Raw genomic sequence first — 22,500 nt, 5'->3', positions numbered from 1 at the left:
CATGACCTGACATTTAAAATGCATTACCAAGTTGAAAGCATGTCTGTTTACTTTGGAGTTGATGCTCAAACGCACTCACATACGTTCACACACACCATCCTTTGTCCCTCTGTTGCACACTCGATCAGTCTCTCTCACTTTGCCTTTACTCCTCTCTGTCTCTCTCTCTCTCTCTCTCTCTCTCTCTCTCTCTCTCTCTCTCTCTCTCTCTTCACACACACCCCATCCTTTGTCCCTCTGTTGCACACTCGATCAGTCTCTCTCTCACTTTGCCTTTACTCCTCTCTCTCTCTCTCTCTCTCTCTCTCTCTCTCTCTCTCTCTCTCTCTCTCTCTCTCTCTCTCTCTTTCACACACACCATCCTTTGTCCCTCTGTTGCACACTCGATCAGTCTCTCTCTCACTTTGCCTTTACTCCTCTCTGTCTCTCTCTCTCTCTCTCTCTCTCTCTTTCACACACACCATCCTTTGTCCCTCTGTTGCACACTCGATCAGTCTCTCTCTCACTTTGTCTTTACTCCTCTCTGTCTCTCTCTCTCTCTCTCTCTCTCTCTCTCTTTCACACACACCCCATCCTTTGTCCCTGTGTTGCACACTCGATCAGTCTCTCTCACTTTGCCTTTACTCCTCTCTGTCTCTCTCTCTCTCTCTCTCTCTCTCTCTCTTTCACACACACACCATCCTTTGTCCCTCTGTTGCACACTCGATCAGTCTCTCTCTCACTTTGCCTTTACTCCTCTCTGTCTCTCTCTCTCTCTCTCTCTCTCTCTTTCACACACACCCCATCCTTTGTCCCTGTGTTGCACACTCGATCAGTCTCTCTCACTTTGCCTTTACTCCTCTCTGTCTCTCTCTCTCTCTCTCTCTCTCTCTCTCTTTCACACACACACCATCCTTTGTCCCTCTGTTGCACACTCGATCAGTCTCTCTCTCACTTTGCCTTTACTCCTCTCTCTCTCTCTCTCTCTCTCTCTCTCTCTCTCTCTCTCTCTCTCTCTTTCACACACACCATCCTTTGTCCCTCTGTTGCACACTCGATCAGTCTCTCTCTCACTTTGCCTTTACTCCTCTCTGTCTCTCTCTCTCTCTCTCTCTCTCTCTTTCACACACACCATCCTTTGTCCCTCTGTTGCACACTCGATCAGTCTCTCTCTCACTTTGTCTTTACTCCTCTCTGTCTCTCTCTCTCTCTCTCTCTCTCTCTCTCTCTCTTTCACACACACCCCATCCTTTGTCCCTGTGTTGCACACTCGATCAGTCTCTCTCACTTTGCCTTTACTCCTCTCTGTCTCTCTCTCTCTCTCTCTCTCTCTCTCTCTTTCACACACACACCATCCTTTGTCCCTCTGTTGCACACTCGATCAGTCTCTCTCTCACTTTGCCTTTACTCCTCTCTCTCTCTCTCTCTCTCTCTCTCTCTCTCTCTCTCTCTCTCTCTCTCTCTCTCTTTCACACACACCATCCTTTATCCCTCTGTTGCACACTCGATCAGTCTCTCTCTCACTTTGCCTTTACTCCTCTCTGTCTCTCTCTCTCTCTCTCTCTCTCTCTTTCACACACACCATCCTTTGTCCCTCTGTTGCACACTCGATCAGTCTCTCTCTCACTTTGTCTTTACTCCTCTCTGTCTCTCTCTCTCTCTCTCTCTCTCTCTCTCTTTCACACACACCCCATCCTTTGTCCCTGTGTTGCACACTCGATCAGTCTCTCTCACTTTGCCTTTACTCCTCTCTGTCTCTCTCTCTCTCTCTCTCTCTCTCTCTCTTTCACACACACACCATCCTTTGTCCCTCTGTTGCACACTCGATCAGTCTCTCTCTCACTTTGCCTTTACTCCTCTCTGTCTCTCGCTCTCTCTCTCTCTCTCTTTCACACACACACCATCCTTTGTCCCTCTGTTGCACACTCGATCAGTCTCTCTCTCACTTTGCCTTTACTCCTCTCTGTCTCTCGCTCTCTCTCTCTCTCTCTCTCTTTCACACACACACCATCCTTTGTCCCTCTGTTGCACACTCGATCAGTCTCTCTCTCACTTTGCCTTTACTCCTCTCTCTCTCTCTCTCTCTCTCTCTCTCTCTCTCTCTCTCTCTCTTTCACACACACACATGCACGCATTCACACACACTCACACACAGGCACGCACACACAAGCCCCTCCCTCCCTCCTTCCTCTCTCACCCTTCGCTGAGTGCCTTGCTCTTCTCCAGGTCTTGGATAACATTGAGGAGGACCTTGATCTTCTCCTGGTTGGAGAGCAGACTCTCCTCCACACTGTGGAGACGCCCGTGGAGCCCCCCTGACACACAGCCTTGTAACCCTCTGGGTACCCCCGCCTGGACCCCCGCCTGGACCCCCACCAGCCCCCCTGGAGCCCCGTTGCATTGTGGGGCCAGATTGGCAGCAGGGGGAGCATGGGCGACTTTTAATAGAGCATGGGTTTTGGAGTCTTCTGATTTCATTGGCTGTGCTGGTGGTGCTTTGGGGTGCAGAGAAGGGGTGAGGGGTGTAGGTTTGAGTTGGGTCTGAAGGACAGGGGGTGCTGGTTTTGTGTTCACCTGGGCAGGGGGGCAGGGGTTGGGGAAGTTTTTAGGTGGGAGAAGGGTTGCGGCCGAAGATTTTGTGCCTATGAGGAGGACTGGGGTTGGTGGCTTGGGGGTGACTTGTATAGATGAGTCTAGTGGAGAGTTCTGGTTGTCAGACGTCGTCTCTGTGTTTCTGTCTGGAAAAGACTGTGTAGCTGGAGAAGATGTTGTCTTCGTGGCGTGTGACTGTGTGTCTGTTGTCTGTGTGTGTGTTTCCTTCTGATGTAACCTGGGTAACCTGGGTTCTGGGTCTGTTGTGTGGGTATGTGTGTGTTGTGTATCCTTAGTGTTGGGACATGGGATCACAGGTGCATCTTTCGCAGGCAGAGTGTGTGTCCTTTGGGTTGCATGTGGAGAGGGCAATGTCTGAGTTTGTGTTTGAGTGTTCTTCACAGCTGTGTGTGAAGTTAGTGGTGTGTGTGTGTTCAGAACAGGAGAGTCTTTCCGGTTCTGGTTGGGGAGTACAGACTTTTTCCGGGGAGGAATCGGTAGAGTCTGACTTTCTGTGATCTGATTGGCCGCTCGCCTGCGGCACGCGGTTGCCATGCAGGTGGGTGGGGCCTGGGACTGTCTCCGCCCACAGGTTCCACAGAGGCGGGGCGATGATGATGTCATCATTCTACAGGGCCTTGGAGGCGTGGCATGAGAGCTCACAGACTGAGACACACTCCCTGACCTCAGCGCAGGGCGAGACTCCTCCCCTTTAAGAGACTGGACCCTCCTCCTCTCTCTGATTGGCTCATTGCCCTCAGCACCCTCAGTGCAGACCCCGCCCACCACCTCAGGGGCAACCACACTCCCATTGGTGTATCGAGACGTCCATTTCCCGCTGGACCTATGGCCAGACTCCCTGGGATTGGCCCGTATGGCTTTGATCTGACAGTAGACCCCGCCCCCTGACCCCTGTGACCCCATGTCGTCCTTTGTCAGACTGTTGATGGCGTTCTGACTCATCTCCTTGGAAACGGCAAATCCAACGCTGCCCCCACTGCTGCCTGAGTCACAAACAACCCCAGTCTCTGAGGGCATTGTCGTTGCTGTGACAACATGGTTGTTGCCCCGTCCTGTCTCTGGATGCTGCGTCCGTGTTGTCTGGTTGCGTTTGATTGATGGGAGAGTCCTAAGGCTCGGGGAGGTCTGCACCCCCACACTGCACAGCGGCCCCCATCGCCCCCCCGCCAGGGGCACCCCCAGCGCAGGCACCGGATTGGTCGGATCAGCCAACCTTCTGCCCATAGCCCCAGTCAATTGGCTCAGCCCCCAGAGGAGCTGGAAGGGGAGGAGCCACTCTGTGACATCACAATGGGAGGAGGCAGTCTTATATCTGAATGGAGAGATGAGTCAATGTTCTCTGTTTATCCAAGTGAAGAGTGTTGTTGAGAGAGAGATCTATAGTTACAGTGGATTACTGTATTGTTGCTCATTGACCATAGAATCCATGGTTGTTCTGTCCCAGCTCTGCTTCTGTCACTCGTATGACGTCACCAATCAGTCTGACCATTGGTCGTCATGTCTCTGGTTTTTCATTTCTTGATTGGATGAGAGAAGAGGAAAGGAGAGAACAGCAGATAAGAGAAAAGGAGATTATAGGAGAGAAGAGGAGAGAAGAGAAGAGGGAAGATAAGAGATGAGGAGAGAAGAGAAGAGAAGAGAAAAGGAGAGAAGAGAAGATTAGAGAAGAGAAGAGGGAAGATGAGAGAAGAGGGAAGATAAGAGATTAGGAGAGAAGAGAAGAGGCAAGATAAGAGATAAGGAGAGAAGAGAAGAGGGAAGATAAGAGATAAGGAGAGAAGAGAAGAGACGAGGGAAGAGAAGAGAAGAGGACAGGAGAGGAGAGGAGAGGAAAGATAAGAGATGAGGAGAGGAGAGAAGAGGAGAGGAGAGGGAAGATAAGAGATGAGGAGAGGAGAGGAGAGAAGAGAAGAGGAGAGGAGAGGGAAGATGAGAGATGAGGAGAGGAGAGAAGAGAAGAGGGGAGAAGAGAAGAGATGAGGAGAGAAGATAAGAGGGAAGAAAAGAGATGGGGAGAGAAGAGATGAGGAGAGAAGATAAGAGGGAAGAAAAGAGATGAGGAGAGAAGAGAAGAGGGAAGATAAGAGATGAGGAGAGAAGAGAAGAGACTGGTTTAGCTGAGACCACTATAGTACCATCACTACTTTACTGGCTACCTGGCTGCAGACTGGATTTCTCCACTCCAGGTGGAAAACACCCTCTGTGTCCCAAATGGCACCCTATGCTCTTTATAGTACACAACTGTTGTAGTGCATCATATAGGGAATAGGGTGCCATTTGCGACATCACCTCCATACATAGACAGAATGTTCATGTTCAGATTCTTTCACATTGTTGCATGGATGTTAAAGTGAAACCTGATCTGAAGAAAATGTGAAAATGTTTAAGTTTAAGGTTAAGTTTAAGCATCAGCCAATTCAAATAATTGACTGAGTGTCAAGTGATAGAACACTGCTTTGTAGCTGGTCCCATCAGATAACCTGGCACATGTTAGCCCTATGCTAACCTCACCAGGTGGCAGTGATTACTTCCTGTAACAAATTCACCAGCCTATCGAAGATCTTCAACTTTTTCTCCACAAGCCAATGGCATTTCTTAAAATAGGTCAACCTGGCCACCAGAGGGATACATGTAAACATCCAAATTCACTGTTTATCTGTATCACCATGGCAACAGGTCGACACGTGTGTTTATGAGTTTACATGAATGCGTGCATGTTCCTTTCTGAAGGGCAGACTGTCTCTGAATGAGAGAGAAATGTTTTGAGAGAGATATTTTTACATCTGTCTGTCTGTCTGTCTGTCTGTCTGTCTGTCTGTCTGTCTGTCTGTCTGTCTGTCTGTCTGTCTGTCTGTCTGTCTGTCTGTCTGTCTGTCTGTCTGTCTGTCTGTCTGTCTGTTGTGTGTGTGTGTGTGTGTGTGTGTGTGTGTGTGTGTGTGTGTGTGTGTGTGTGTGTGTGTTGATGGAAAGTTGAAGAGAAAAGTGGAGAGAGAGGCCAGACTGAAAAAAAGGGAGCAGGGTGAGGTGGGGAAGAGATGTTGTCTAAAGTTAATCATGTAGACCTGTAACACCGCTGATACCTTTGTGCCTGCCTGCGGTCAGTACATAACCAATAGACACAGAGAAGCTTCTCTTAAAGCATCGGCCACCACACTGAGACAGACAGAGAGAGAGATTCTGAACACTTGACTGGTATTTAAAAAGTCCCTTGACAAAAAAAGTTTTGAATATGTGTAAATTCACTGAGACACTGTGTGAGGACAGGGATGATCGGACGTTGTGTGTGTGTGTGTGTGTGTGTGTGTGTGTGTGTGTGTGTGTGTGTGTGTGTGTGTGTGTGTGTGTGTGTGTGTGTGTGTGTGTGTGTGTGTGAGACGGTGTTTGTTTCCTTGCTGTGGTTACAGTGGGCTGAAAGCTCCAGTGAATTGAGTCCCCTGTCACCTCAAGGTGAGCCTCATTTTTCACCCTTCGATTGGTGGCTGCTGTGCGTGCGTTTGTGCGTGTGTGTGAGGGACGCTTTACTGCACAGTAATCAAACCTTGCTCTCGCCCACTCACAGGACAGGACTGTTGTATTTCCAGGTCTCTGCTGAGATGGCTGCTCTGATGCAATATGCAAGTCACATGGGCTCACTGCCAAACTAAACCTGTGCCAGTGGGGGGGGGGGGGGGGGGGGGGGGGGGGGGGGGGGGGGTTGTTCGTGAGGCTGGACTAGTCACTAGTGGAAGTAACTTTACTACATATAATTGTAAACTGGGTGGTTTGAGCCCTGAATGCTGATTGGCTGATAGCCGTGGTATATCAGTCCGTATACCACAAGTTTGACAAAACATTTATTTCTACTGCTCTAATTACGTTGGTAACCAGTTTAAAATAGCAATAAGGCACCTCGGGGGGTTGTGATATATGGCCAATGTACCATGGTTAAGGGCTGTTCTTATGGGGGTTTGTGATATATGGCCAATATACCACGGCTAAGGGCTGTGTCCATAAGAACATCCCTTAGCTGTGGTATATTGGCCATATACCACACCCCCTCGGGCCTTATTGCTTAAATATTCCCTGTATGGAGATTATATCTAGCACATTCTTCAAAGGCAAAGATAATGCAGCTCTGATGTGTGTGTGTGTTTCAAGGATGCAGAATTGGGACAAGGAGAGGAAGTGGGAGGAGAGGATTACTGTACTGGTCTCTTTCCAATTCATTAGCTTTGGGGTTAACAGCAGACACACACACCCTTTTTATCAGAAGAGGTAGTGAAGTGGACCGGTTGTTCTCAGTATTCTTGTTTCTATTCACACTGTATTCTATTTATTTTGTCCTTTGTCTATTCTTGTTTTCCCTCCTCTTCCTCCTCCTCCTCCTCCTCTTCCTCCTCCTCCCTCCTCTCTCCTCTTCCTCCTCCCTCCTCCTCCTCCAGTTACTCCCTCTTTTATCTCTATCCTTTTTTCCTTTTTATCTCTCTAAATATTCTCCATGTTTCTTTTCTCTTTTCACTCACTGTCTGTCTCTCTTCTCTCCTCACTCACTGTCTCCCTTCTCTCCCATCACTCACTGTGTCTCCCTTCTCTCCCATCACTCACTGTCTCTCTCTCTTCTCTCCCATCAATCACTGTCTCTCTCTCTTCTCTCCCATCACTCACGGTCTGTCTCTCTTCTCTCCCATCACTCACGGTCTGTCTCTCTTCTCTCCCATCACTCACGGTCTGTCTCTCTTCTCTCCCATCACTCACGGTCTGTCTCTCTTCTCTCCCATCACTCACGGTCTGTCTCTCTTCTCTCCCATCACTCACGGTCTGTCTCTCTTCTCTCCCATCACTCACGGTCTGTCTCTCTTCTCTCCCATCACTCCCGGTCTGTCTCTCTTCTCTCCCATCACTCACGGTCTGTCTCTCTTCTCTCCCATCACTCACGGTCTGTCTCTCTTCTCTCCCATCACTCACTGTCTGTCTCTCTTCTCTCCTCACTCACTGTCTCCCTTCTCTCCCATCACTCACTGTGTCTCCCTTCTCTCCCATCACTCACTGTCTCTCTCTCTTCTCTCCCATCAATCACTGTCTCTCTCTCTTCTCTCCCATCACTCACGGTCTGTCTCTCTTCTCTCCCATCACTCACGGTCTGTCTCTCTTCTCTCCCATCACTCACGGTCTGTCTCTCTTCTCTCCCATCACTCACGGTCTGTCTCTCTTCTCTCCCATCACTCACGGTCTGTCTCTCTTCTCTCCCATCACTCACGGTCTGTCTCTCTTCTCTCCCATCACTCACGGTCTGTCTCTCTTCTCTCCCATCACTCACGGTCTGTCTCTCTTCTCTCCCATCACTCACGGTCTGTCTCTCTTCTCTCCCATCACTCACGGTCTGTCTCTCTTCTCTCCCATCACTCACGGTCTGTCTCTCTTCTCTCCCATCACTCACTGTCTGTCTCTCTTCTCTCCTCACTCACTGTCTCCCTTCTCTCCCATCACTCACTGTGTCTCCCTTCTCTCCCATCACTCACTGTCTCTCTCTCTTCTCTCCCATCAATCACTGTCTCTCTCTCTTCTCTCCCATCACTCACGGTCTGTCTCTCTTCTCTCCCATCACTCACGGTCTGTCTCTCTTCTCTCCCATCACTCACGGTCTGTCTCTCTTCTCTCCCATCACTCACGGTCTGTCTCTCTTCTCTCCCATCACTCACTGTCTCTCTCTCTTCTCTCCCATCACTCACGGTCTGTCTCTCTTCTCTCCCATCACTCACGGTCTGTCTCTCTTCTCTCCCATCACTCACTGTCTGTCTCTCTTCTCTCCCATCACTCACAGTCTGTCTCTCTTCTCTCCCATCACTCACGGTCTGTCTCTCTTCTCTCCCATCACTCACTGTGTCTCTCTTCTCTCCCATCACTCACTGTCTCCCTTCTCTCCCATCACTCACTGTGTCTCCCTTCTCTCCCATCACTCACTGTCTCTCTCTCTTCTCTCCCATCACTCACTGTCTCTCTTCTCTCCTCACTCACTGTCTCTCTCTCTTCTCTCCCATCAATCACTGTCTCTCTCTCTTCTCTCCCATCAATCACTGTCTCTCTCTCTTCTCTCCCATCACTCACTGTCTCTCTCTCTTCTCTCCCATCACTCACTGTGTCTTTCTTCTCTCCCATCAATCACTGTCTCTCTCTCTTCTCTCCGATCACTCACTGTCTCTCTCTCTTCTCTCCCATCACTCACTGTTTCTCTCTCTTCTCTCCCATCACTCACTGTGTCTTTCTTCTCTCCCATCACACTGTCTGTATCTTCTCTCCCATCACTCACTGTGTCTTTCTTCTCTCCCATCAATCACTGTCTATCTCTTCTCTCCCATCACTCAGTCTGTCTGTCTCTCTCTCTCCCATCACTCACTCTCTCTCATCTCTCCCACCACTCACTGTCTGTCTCTCCTCTCCCATCCTTGGCGAGTCATACCAAAGACTGTACAAATAGGACCTGCTGGGCACCCGAGTGTCGCAGCGGTCTAAGGCACTGCATTTCAGTGCAATAAGGGTCACTGCAGTCCCTGGTTCAAATCCAGGCTGCATCACATCCGGCCGTGATTGGGAGTCCCATAGGGCGGCGCACAATTGGCCCAGCGTCGGCCGGTGTAGGCCGTCATTGTAAATAAGAATATGTTCTTAACTGACTTGCCTAGTTAAATAAAGGTTAAATAAAGAAAAATGATAGTAAGTGCGTCTCTGCTTGTCTAGCGATAAGGAGATAGATTGTAAGGCCCTAAGATAGACTAACGTCCTGTCCAGGGGTGTAGTTGTCCATCCAGCTGCCTCACGCTACAGAAACAGGAGATAGACTAACGTCCTGTCCAGGGGGTGTAGTTGTCCATCCAGCTGCCTCACGCTACAGAAACAGGAGATAGACTAACGTCCTGTCCAGGGGGTGTCCCTATATCATTATCCCACTGTCTTTGTCTGTGTCATCCCTATATCATTATCCCCTGTCTCTCTCTCATCCCCCTATCCTTCTTTCTTTTATTTCTGTCTGATAATCAGTGTGTCTGAGTCTCTGTGGCCCTCTCTCTCTGTTACTGGCCTGATAAAACACATGCACACACACACACACACACACACACACACACACACGAATGTCTCACCCTCTTTGTCTCTCACTTCCCTCTTTCTGACCCTATAGCTCTATCTTTCCTCTCCTCTGTCCTCTCCAGAGAAAGCCTTTTCCTTCTAAATACATTTATTTGTCATAACCTATTGATTAATCATCATAGTCTCTCACAATCATTCCCTCACTCCCTCCCCTCCTCCCGCTATGCTATAGGTCTGTCTGTCTGTCTGTCTGTCTGTCTGTCTGTCTGTCTGTCTGTCTGTCTGTCTGTCTGTCTGTCTGTCTGTCTGTCTGTCTGTCTGTCTGTCTGTCTGTCTGTCTGTCTGTCTGTCTGTCTGTCTGTCTGTCTGTCTGTCTGTCTGTCTGTCTGTCTGTCTGTCTGTCTGTCTGTCTGTCTGTCTGTCTGTCTATTTCTACCTCTAGGTGTTTACTTTCCATCAGTCTGGGCCTCTGTGTTAGAACCCAGGGTACTGAAGGAGGTAAAGTGGAGTGGGCAAAAGGGAACACACACATGCATGGATATAGACTCATACACGCATGCACCACACACACACACACACACACACACACACACACACACACACACACACACACACACACACACACACACACACACACACACACACACACACAGCATTAAAACACCACATCCAGTTCATAGGGCTTTATATAGCAGATTGTAAATACACACACATGCATGCCTGATGCACACACTCACACCAACACTCACACAATGCAAAAGTGGGGATAAATGTTGCATGAGATAAGCACAGCGTCACACATACACACGCCCTTGCTGGATCAAAGTCACTCTCAGTGATTGCAGGGCTGAATAGAAAAACATAGTGCTGGGACACTTGTCAACACAAACCCACCATTGCAGGACAAACAATAACTCTCAATTCAATGTCCACATACCAACAGGAACTAACGCATGAACTAACACATGCACGAACACACGCAGTCACAAACAAACACTAACAACATGCAAACAACACAACGACACAGGGGAAGCCTCAAAAACACAGGGGCTGTATTATGATGGTTCCTACCAGAATGAACCAGACATCCCATACCTCTCAGACCTGTCCTCTATAACTACTGTTGTCAATCAGTCTCTGACTCACCTCCACTCCTTTACGCTATTCCTCCGCTCCTATCCACATACACCTCTTCTCTCTCCTCTCCTCCTTTCTCTCTCACACTCCTCCAGTTAGTCAACTGTGTTAGTCCAGCGCTTTTCCCCCCTCTCTCTGTCACTTTCTCTCTCTCTCTGAGTTGCCGAATCCCGAGCACAGCGGAGATACTGATCCCCTCTCTTTCTCCTCCTGTCCCTCCCTCTGTCCCTCCCTCTATCTCACCCACACTCTCTCTTTCTGTTTCCCTCTTGCTCTACCCCCTCTTCCTCCTCTATCACGCTCTCTCTCTTTTTCTTTCTCTCTCTCTCCCTCTCTCGCTCTCTCTCACCATCTCTCTCTCTCACCGTCTTTCTCTCTCCTTTCTCTATCTCTGTCATTCTCTCTGACTCTCTACCCTCTATCTCCACCTACTCTCTCTCTCTCTCTCTCTCTCTCCTGTGTTAATCAATTGTGTGTCCTTGTTTCCCTGGCCATGTGCCAGTCCTGAACTGACTAGACTAGACCAGTCCTGACCTGTCTAGACTAGACCAGTCCTGACCTGACCAGATTAGACCAGTCCTGAACTGACCAGACTAGACCAGTCCTGACCTGTCTAGACTAGACCAGTCCTGAACTGACCAGACTAGACCAGTCCTGACCTGACCAGACTAGACCAGTCCTGAACTGACCAGACTAGACCAGTCCTGAACTGACCAGACTAGACCAGTCCTGACCTGACTAGACTAGACCAGTCCTGACCTGTCTAGACTAGACCAGTCCTGACCTGACCAGACTAGACCAGTCCTGACCTGACTAGACTAGACCAGTCCTGAACTGACCAGACTAGACCAGTCCTGACCTGACTAGACTAGACCAGTCCTGAACTGACCAGACTAGACCAGTCCTGACCTGACCAGACTAGACCAGTCCTGACCTGACTAGACTAGACCAGTCCTGAACTGACCAGACTAGACCAGTCCTGACCTGACTAGACTAGACCAGTCCTGACCTGACTAGACCAGTCCTGACCTGACTAGACTAGACCAGTCCTGACCTGACCAGACTAGACCAGTCCTGACCTGACTAGACTAGACCAGTCCTGACCTGACCAGACTAGACCAGTCCTGACCTGACCAGACTAGACCAGTCCTGACCTGACCAGACTAGACCAGTCCTGACCTGACTAGACTAGACCAGTCCTGACCTGTCTAGACTAGACCAGTCCTGAAATGACCAGACTAGACCAGTCCTGACCTGACTAGACTAGACCAGTCCTGACCTGTCTAGACTAGACCAGTCCTGAAATGACCAGACTAGACCAGTCCTGACCTGACTAGACTAGACCAGTCCTGACCTGTCTAGACTAGACCAGTCCTGAACTGACCAGACTAGACCAGTCCTGACCTGACGAGACTAGACCAGTCCTGACCTGACCAGACTAGACCAGTCCTGACCTGACCAGACTAGACCAGTCCTGAAATGACCAGACTAGACCAGTCCTGAAATGACCAGACTAGACCAGTCCTAAACTGACCAGACTAGACCAGTCCTGACCTGATAGGTGTCCTGACCAGACTAGACCAGTCCTGACCTGACCAGACTAGACCAGTCCTAAACTGACCAGACTAGACCAGTCCTGACCTGACCAGACTAGACCAGTCCTGAACTGACCAGACTAGACCAGTCCTGACCTGATAGGTGTCCTGACCAGACTAGACCAGTCCTGACCAGACCAGACTAGACCAGTCCTGACCTGACCAGTCCTGACCAGACTAGACCAGTCCTGACCTGACTAGACTAGACCAGTCCTGACCTGACTAGACCAGTCCTGACCTGACTAGACTAGACCAGTCCTGACCTGACCAGACTAGACCAGTCCTGACCTGACCAGACTAGACCAGTCCTGAAATGACCAGACTAGACCAGTCCTAAACTGACCAGACTAGACCAGTCCTGACCTGATAGGTGTCCTGACCAGACTAGACCAGTCCTGACCAGACCAGACTAGACCAGTCCTGACCTGACTAGACTAGACCAGTCCTGACCTGACTAGACTAGACCAGTCCTGACCTGACTAGACTAGACCAGTCCTGACCTGACTAGACTAGACCAGTCCTGACATGACTAGACTAGACCAGTCCTGACCTGACCAGACTAGACCAGTCCTGACCAGACCAGACTCGACTAGACCTGAACTGACCAGACTAGACCAGTCCTGACCAGACCAGACTAGACCAGACTAGATCAGTCCTGACCAGACCAGACTAGACTAGACCAGTCCTGACCAGACTAGACTAGACCAGACTAGACCAGTCCTGACCAGACTAGACCAGACTAGACCAGTCCTGACCAGACCAGACTAGACCAGTCCTGACCAGTCCTGACCAGACCAGACTAGACCAGTCCTGACCAGACCAGACTAGACCAGTCCTGACCAGAACCGACCAGCCCTTACCAGGGGAAAGGGACCTCTGTACACTCCCTTAGTGTGACATGGAGAGAGAAGAGAGGGACCTCTGTACACTCCCTTAGTGTGACATGGAGAGAGAAGAGAGGGACCTCTGTACACTCCCTTAGTGTGACATGGAGAGAGATAGAGGGACCTCTGTACACTCCCTTAGTGTGACATGGAGAGAGATAGAGGGACCTCTGTACACTCCCTTAGTGTGACATGGAGAGAGAAGAGAGGGACCTCTGTACACTCCCTTAGTGTGACATGGAGAGAGAAGAGAGGGACCTCTGTACACTCCCTTAGTGTGACATGGAGAGAGAAGAGAGGGACCTCTGTACACTCCCTTAGTGTGACATGGAGAGAGAGATGGATGAGAGGAAAGAAAAGAGAGATCAAAACAGAGAAGTCAACTTGTGTTTTGATTGCTGAATGGTGCACCTGCATGTGTTATTGTGTGTTTTTATGGATGGCTATCTTTTAGTCAATACTCTCTGGTATAATCAGTAATAAATTGGGGTGTTTGTGTTCCCTCGGATGTCCGCTGTTGAAGTGTGTATCTGAATTTTCTGACCCCTACCGAAAATAACCAGTGATGTATGCAGCTCAGAAAACTCACCTTGTGTCAAGTATCAATTAACCTCTGCTGAGATGAGGAGGGGAATGTGTGTGTGCGTGTTAGAATAAAATACACCCACACCCAATGCACAATAATTGCAATACACCTTTATGTTAGACAAAGGACCCACACACACACACACACACACACACACACACACACACACACACACACACACACACACACACACACACACACACACACACACACACACACACACGGTGTGGTGGGCACAGTGTTTGCTCTCTCTTAGCTCTCAGTAATTTGATTCGGAGGATGTTTTGATGAGAAGAGGTGCACATTACTGCAAGATGAGGACAGAGGGAAGGAGGGAGGATGGGAGGGGAGGAGGAAAAGAGGAGTGGAGATGAGGGATGTAGTTTTAGGATGAAAGGAGGAGTTGAGAAGGGGGATAGAGCTTTAGGGGTCAGGCTACTGTGTCTGAATGTTTTTCTGATTTCTCTCATCTCAAGCTCTCTCCTCCTCTCCTCCACCCTCCTTCTCTCCCTTCCTACCTCTCTCGCTCCATGTCTCAGGGTGTTAGCTGGGGTTGTTAGAAATGGCCTTGTTAGATCTCTTTGTACCTGATGGAGAGATGTTGATCTGTGAAGTCATTGATCTTTCCAATCAGTACACTCTGACATGCAAAACACTGCTTAATTACACTGCTCTCTCCATCTCTCTCTCTCTCCATCTCTCTCTCTCTCTCTCTCTCTCTCTCTCTCTCTCTCTCTCTCTCTCTTTCAATTTCAATTCAAGGGGCTTTATTGACATGGGAAACATATGTTAACATTGCCAAAGCAAGTGAAATAGATAATAAACAAAAGTGAAATAAACAATAAAAAATGAACAGTAAACATTACACTCACAGAACATACAAAAGAATAAAGACATTACAAATGTCATATTATGTCTATATACAGTGTTGTAACGATGTGCAAATAGTTAAAGTACAAAAGGGAAAATAAATAAACATAAATATAGGTTGTATTTACAATGGTGTTTGTTCTTCACTGGTTGTCCTTTTCTTTTGAGGTCACAAATACTGCTGCTGTGATGGCACACTGTGGTATTTCACCCAGTAGATATTGGAGTTTATCAAAGTTGGGTTTGTTTTCAAATCCTTTGTGGGTCTGTGTAATCTGAGGGAAATATGTGTTGCTAATATGGTCATACATTTGGCAGGAGATTAGGAAGTGCAGCTCAGTTTCCACCTCATTTTGTGGCAGTGTGCACAAGCCTGTCTTCTCTTGAGAGCCAGGTCTGCCTACGGCAACCTTTCTCAATAGCAAGGCTATGCTCACTGAGTCTGTACATAGTAAAATACTTCCTTAATTGTGGGTCAGTCATAGTGGTCAGGTATTCTGCCACTGTGTACTCTGTGTTTAGGGCCAATTAGGATTCTAGTTTGCTCTATTTTTTTGTAAATTCTTCCCAATGTGTCAAGTAGTTATCTTTTTGTTTTCTCATGATTTGGTTGGGTCAAATTGTGTTGCTGTCCTGGGGCTCTGTGGGGTCTTTTTGTGTTTGTGAACAGAGCCCCAGGACCAGCTTGCTTAGGGGACCCTTCTCCAGGTTTATTTCTTTGTAGGTGATGGATTTGTTATGGAAGGTTTGGGAATCGCTTGCTTTTAGGTGGTTGTAGAATTTAACGGCTCTTTTGTGGATTTTGATAATTAGCGGATATCAGCCTAATTCTCCTCTGCATGCATTATTTGGGTTTTTACATTGTACTCTGAGGATATCTTTGCAGAATTCTGCATGCAGAGTCTCAATTTTTTGTTTGTCCCATTTTGTGAGTTTTTGGTTGGTGACCTCACAACCATAAAGGGCAATGGGTTCTATAACTGATTCAAGTATTTTTAGCCAGATCCTAATTGGTATGTCAAATGTTATATTCCTTTTGATGGCATAGAAGGCCATTCTCCCCTTGTCTCTCAGCTCATTCACAGCTTTGTGGAAGTTACCTGTGGCTCTGATGTTTAGGCCGAGGTATGTATAGTTTTTTGTGTGCTCTAGGGCAACGGTGTCTAGATGGAATTTGTATTCGTGGTCTTCGGAACGGGACCTTTTTTGAAACACCATTATTGGTGTTTACTGAGATTTACTGTCAGGGCCCAGGTCTGACAGAATCTGTGCAGAAGATACACACTGCTGTTCAAAAGTTTGGGGTCACTTAGAAATGTCCTTGTTTTTGAAAGAAAAGCAAATTTTTTGTCCATTAAAATAACATCAAATTGATCAGAAATACAGTGCAGACATTGTTAATGTTGTAAATGACTATTGTAGCTGGAAACAGCTGTTTTTCTATGTAATATCTACATAGGTGTACAGAGGCCCATTATCAGAAACTATCACTCCTGTGTTCCAATGGCACATTGTGTTAGCTAATCCAAGTTTATCATTTTAAAAGGCTAACTGATTATTTGAAAACCATTTTGCAATTATTTTAGCACAGCTGAAAACTGTTGTTCTGATTAAAAAAGCAATACAACTGGCCTTCTTTAGACTAGTTGAGTATCTGGAGCCAGAAGAACCAGATCATCAGCAAACAGTAGACACTTGACTTCAGATTCTAGTAGGGTGAGGCCAGGTGCACAGACTGTTCTAGTGCCCTCGCCAATTCCTTGATATATATGTTGAAGAGGTTGGGGCTTAAGCTGCATCCCTGTCTCACCCCCCGGCCATGTGGAAATAAATGTGTATTTTTCCCCCAACTCTACTTTCCATCAATTTGTATAGGATTTTATAATGTCGTATGTTTTTCTCCCAACACCACTTTCCATCAATTTGTACATCTCTCTCTATCTCTCTCTCTCCATCTCTCCCTATCTCTCTCTCCATTGCTGTGTCTCGCTCCATTTCTCCCCCATCCTCCTTCATTAACAGAAACCTTGGTGTCAAAGCAGAATGTGTCCGTGCATGTGTCCGTGCATGTGTCCATGCATGTGCGCATGCTTGTGTGTGTTCTCATAAAGCCGCAGGCAGCTAAGAGACTCGTTTTAAAATAGTCTATTTTTGAAAGATGAAAAATAAAAGATCACAGTTCCATAATGACTTCTCACCTGAGGGTGAGAAGAAAAAAAAGGACGAGAGAATGAGGCAGAGAAAATTGAATGACAAAAAAAGGCCTCTTCTGTCATGCAGTTTGGTTGATTGTGTCTCTATGCATGACTGTCAGTCTAACATAGCATGTGTGTGCCTCTCTCTTTGTGTTTGTGCTCACGTGTTTCTGTATTAAAGGTCCAGTGCAGTCAGAACTATTGTATATAATATCACACTATGAGGTTGAGATAATACTGTCAAATTGTGAAAATGATGTTAATGCCCTTTAATGTAAGAGCTGTAAAGACCACCTGAAATGTCAGCTGGGATTGAGCTTAGGTCTGCCTGGTGACATTAGTTGATAGACCAAAAGAAAGACAGTTCCAAACTTGTCTGCCAATAACAGCTAGTTTTCAGTTTTCTACTCCCCACTCAGACCACTCCCAGACAGTCCTAGCAAAATTGTTGTTTGCGAAATTGCTCTTTGCTAAGAAGCTATTTTTGTTTAATTTTGACACTTTTAATTGAAAACAATTACTGTAAGGTACTTAAAACCTCTACAGGATCAGTGTCTCGTTAGCATTGAGCTAACGTAGGCTAATAATGATTAGCATGAGGTTGTAAGTAACAAAAGAAATTCCCAGGACATAGACACACAGTATCTGATATTGGCAGAAAGCTTAAAATCTTGTTAATCTAACTGCATTGTCCAATTTACTGTAGCTATTACAGTGAAAGAATGCCATGCTATTGTTTGAGGAGAGTGCACAATGATGAACTTGAAAATGTATGAATAAACCAATTAGGCACATTTGGGCAGTCTTGATACAACATTTTGAACAGATATTCAATGGTTCATTGGATCAGTCTAAAACTTTGCACATACACTGCTGCCATCTACTGGCCAAAATCGAAATTGCACCTGAGCTGGAATACTACATTATGGCCTTTCTACTGCATTTCAAAGATGATGGTACAAAAAAATACAAAAAAAACCACCGTTTTTTTCTTGTATTATCTTTTACCAGATCTAATGTGTCATATTCACCTACATTAATTTCACATTTCCATAAACTTCAAATTGTTTCCTTTCAAATGGTATCAAGAATATGCATATCCTTGCTTCAGGTCCTGAGCTACAGGCAGTTAGATTTGGGAATGTCATTTTAGGCTAAAATTGGAAAAAAAGGGTCGGATCCTTATTAAGAGGGTTTTAACTGTTACCCAGGAATTATGTTATATTAAGATAAAAACAGCTGCATTGGGCCTTTAAGGTGTTTCTGTCTGCCAGTCTGTCTGTCTGTCTGTACTAGGTGTCATTGTCTCCTTTTGTGTGCATCTGTTTTGCTTTAAGATGTGTCCATCTGTCCTAGACTGCCGACAAAATCTTCTAGATTCATGTTATGTCCTCCTAAAACCTGTCTTTTGATATAAGTTCTATGAAAAAGAAAGGGTTGAGGGTGGGCTGGAGACAGACCGACGAATGGAAAGAAAGAGAATACGAGAGGAGGGAGGTAGCAAAATCCCCGTTTGAGCATCTGTGTCCTGCTTTTTCAATAATCTCCTGGCAGTTATATAAGACCCTGGACAGGACAAGAGCTTTGTGTGTGTGTGTGTGTGTGTGTGTGTGTGTCCACACGATATGTGTAGAGCTCCTGTGCGTTCATGTAGCTGTGTATGAGTCTGCGCACATACGCTCGTCATATGTTGGTGTACGTAACCTTGTGGTTGTGTGTGTGTGTGTTTTGGAGGGTGGGTAAAGAGATTGAGGGCAGTGTTAATTCCTCAGAGAAGAACCCCCACCCCACCCCACACACACACACACATACTGTATGTAGGTTAGAGTCCTGCACGGGTCAGTTTCTTTGAGCTGCACCTTCCCCACATCAATTCCAAGCCCCCACCGATATCAAACATCAGGACAGATTTTTCTCGGCAACCCGACCCACCTGCATAGAATTTTTCCGAGAGCCGATCCGTGACCCGCCAAACAACATACATAAATATCTTATGACTCCAGAGTAGTAGGCGATTAGGCTATGAATTTGTCTGCAAGTAACATTTGGCTTAACAAATGATATAATAAGTTACATGGATTCTGTGTGAAATAATAATAGGGGTTGACATGATTTTCGAATGACTGGCCTCATAAAGAAGGGCAGTGATTGGTAGATGGGTAACATTTCAAATCAGACATTGAACACCTTTTTATGCATGGTCAAGTTAATAATTATGTTGTGGATCATGTATTAAACCACCCAGACACATCAAATATGCAGTTGTCGTTGTCACGCTGGTATAAAGGATTTGGAGACATCATTTGGGTTGTTAATACACCCAAAACAAACATGTAAACAAAACACTGGGATGTACCCAAACAAAAGAGCGAGGGTAAACCTCGTAGAACGACACGGGACAAGACCCCTAATACACAAAGCACAAAACACGCAGCACAGGCTGAGACAACACATATGTACTCACACCACCAACGTACATGGGAACAATAACACGCAGCACAGGCTGAGACTACGCATAGGTACTCACACCACCAACGTACATGGGAACAATAACACGCAGCACAGGCTGAGACTACGCATAGGTACTCACACCACCAACGGACATGGGAACAATAACACGCAGCACAGGCTGAGACTACGCATAGGTACTCACACCACCAATGGACATGGGAACAATAACACGCAGCACAGGCTGAGACAACGCATAGGTACTCACACCACCAATGGACATGGGAACAATAACATGCAGCACAGGCTGAGACAACGCATAGGTACTCACACCACCAACGGACATGGGAACAATAACACGCAGCACAGGCTGAGACTACGCATAGGTACTCACACCACCAACGGACATGGGAACAATAACACGCAGCACAGGCTGAGACTACGCATAGGTACTCACACCACCAATGGACATGGGAACAATAACACGCAGCACAGGCTGAGACAACGCATAGGTACTCACACCACCAATGGACATGGGAACAATAACATGCAGCACAGGCTGAGACAACGCATAGGTACTCACACCACCAACGGACATGGGAACAATAACACGCAGCACAGGCTGAGACAACGCATAGGTACTCACACCACCAATGGACATGGGAACAATAACACGCAGCACAGGCTGAGACAACGCATAGGTACTCACACTACCAACAGACATGGGAAATATAATCGACAGTCCAATGGGGAAACAAAGGGCACATTTATACAAACACAATCAGTGAGGAATTGGAACCAGGTGTGCATAATGACACAGTTCAGTGACGCCTAGAAGGTCGGTGACGTCGACCTCCAGAACTGGTGAACAGAATGAGCAGCAGTACCGGGGGATCTGTGACAGTCCTTCTGAGGGTTAGGGTTATATGAAGTCATTGGGGATTTTAAAACGGCTACGGAGTTCAATTGCTATGATGGGAGAAAACCGAACCGAGGCTTGATAAACCACAATGTAGTGAATCCACAATAAGAATCTAAATGACAGAGTGAAAAGAAGAATACAAATATACAGAATATATATTCCAGAACATACATCATTTATGCAACAAGACACTAAAGTAATAATACAAAACAACACGCCAAAGAATTCCGTTTTTGGCCTAAATGCAAAGCCTGATGTTTGGGGCAAATCCAACACAACACATCACAGAGCAAAGGCCTCTTTATTTTCAAGCATAGTGGGGGCTGCATCATGTCATGGGTATGCTTGACATCGGCAAAGACTGGGGTGTTTTTCAGGATGAAAAGAAATGGGATGAAGCTAAGCACAGGCAAAATCCTAGAAGAAATCCTGTTTCAGTCTGCTTTACACACCAGACTCTGGGAGAGCAATCCACCTTTCAGCAGCGCAATAACCTACAAGGCCAAATCTACACTGGAGTTGCTTGCCAAGAAGACAGTGAATGTTCCTGAGTGGCCAAGTTACATTTTTGGCTTAAATCTGCTTGAAAATCTATGGCAAGACTTGAAAATTGCTGTCTTGCTATGATCCCCAACACATAGACAGAGCTTGAAGAATTTTGAAATGAATAATGGGAAAATATTGCACAATCCAGGTGTGCAAAGCTCTAAGAGACTTACCTAAGAAGACACACAGCTGTAATCACTGCCAAAGTTGATTCTAACATGTATTGACCCGGTGGGATGAATACTTATCTAATCAAGGTATATTAGTGTTTCATTTTTCATCCATCTTACATTTTTTTGTTGTTGAATTTTTCATCCACATTGACATTACAGAGACTAAGCTATAGGCTGCAACAATAGGCTACATTGATACAGTAGGCTATTGGCTACTCAAAGTTTTACCAGCCGCACAGGATTATATGGCCTGCGCATGGTCTTATGAACGAAAGCCTGAATTGATGTAATAATTAACCGATAATAACTGACTTATCTTAAACAAACACATGCTTGCACCCATCTACCAGGCTGTTGTCCTCCTGGTCCACAATGACTAAAAAATCCTTCCAAACCGGGGATTTCACTTGCACAGCACCTGTTTCCATGATGGTGTATTTCAACATCATAACTTTTATTTTTATTTCTCCTGATAAGCAGCCATTTTTGCGTGAGCTAGGAGTCATGGAAAATAAACTTGGCAATGTAATGTCACATGGCGGAAGGGAACATAAGACCATACGCAGGCCATATAAAGTTTAAACCTGTGCGGCTGGTAAAACTTTGAGTGGACAAATTAGGAATGTTTCAGCACCACACACATGAAGGACAGTAAGTACCTGCTCCACTCTCTCGCTGTGTGTCTGTTGGCCTAGTCTATGTTTACCCCACCGCTCACATAATGGAATTCACAACACAATTCAACACATCCTCCTGGGTTTGTAAAACATTTTTTTTATCTTGATTTAAAACGTTTCTGACCCGCAATATAATTGTTCTGAATCACGAGCCGACCCACGGGTTCAAAGAATCTTTTCATTGCACCCTGCAGCTGATTTTTTGGCGGGTCAACCATGGGTGTATCTGATACAGGACTCTAGTATAGGGTGGACCATCAATCTGTAGTGAACTCGCTAGTTGCCTCAGTATGTGTGTGTCTGTGTGTTCATAGTGTGTGTTTGTATGTGTATGTGTATGTGTGTGTGTGTAGTTTATCCTGTTGATAATCCTATTAGTGACCAGCCTTTGCCCACTTCCTCACTTGGAGGGAGAGAGAGAGAGAGAGAGAGAGAGAGAGAGAGAGAGAGAGAGAGAGAGAGAGAGAGAATGTGGTCAGTGTACAACAGGGGAAGTAGAGACAGAAATGCACTTTCAACTCTATTGTGAGAAATATTCCTCACCAAGAGATTCATTATTAGCAGAAATTACAAAATGTATTAAAAATGTTATCTTATTAAACTCAGATAAATAAACAAAAAATATTCATGGGCAAAGGAGCAATGTCTCCTCTTGTAGCCAAATATGTATTTGCCTGCCATAGCCTGAGGGGCAATGAAGTATAACATCTGCATAGTAATCATGATTATTATTATTGTCATGATTATTACTCCACATTGTACAGGTACGGGTAGTAGGGGTCCTGGTAACCGTAGTAGTAGTAGGAATGATGA

At 46.5% G+C, this 22,500-nt stretch overlaps 1 protein-coding gene across 2 annotated transcripts in view; it reads left to right on the top strand.

Annotated features, from left to right (window-relative positions):
- Positions 1–22,500, top strand: part of dock2 (dedicator of cytokinesis 2) — a 146,550-nt gene that overhangs the window by 76,046 nt on the left and 48,004 nt on the right. The gene's annotated exons all lie outside the window — the stretch shown is intronic.

This window comes from Salmo salar, chromosome 09 (assembly GCF_965601325.2).
Source record: "Salmo salar chromosome 09, fSalSal1, whole genome shotgun sequence".
NCBI lineage: Eukaryota > Metazoa > Chordata > Actinopteri > Salmoniformes > Salmonidae > Salmo > Salmo salar.
This window is presented reverse-complemented; position numbering and strand designations above follow the sequence as displayed.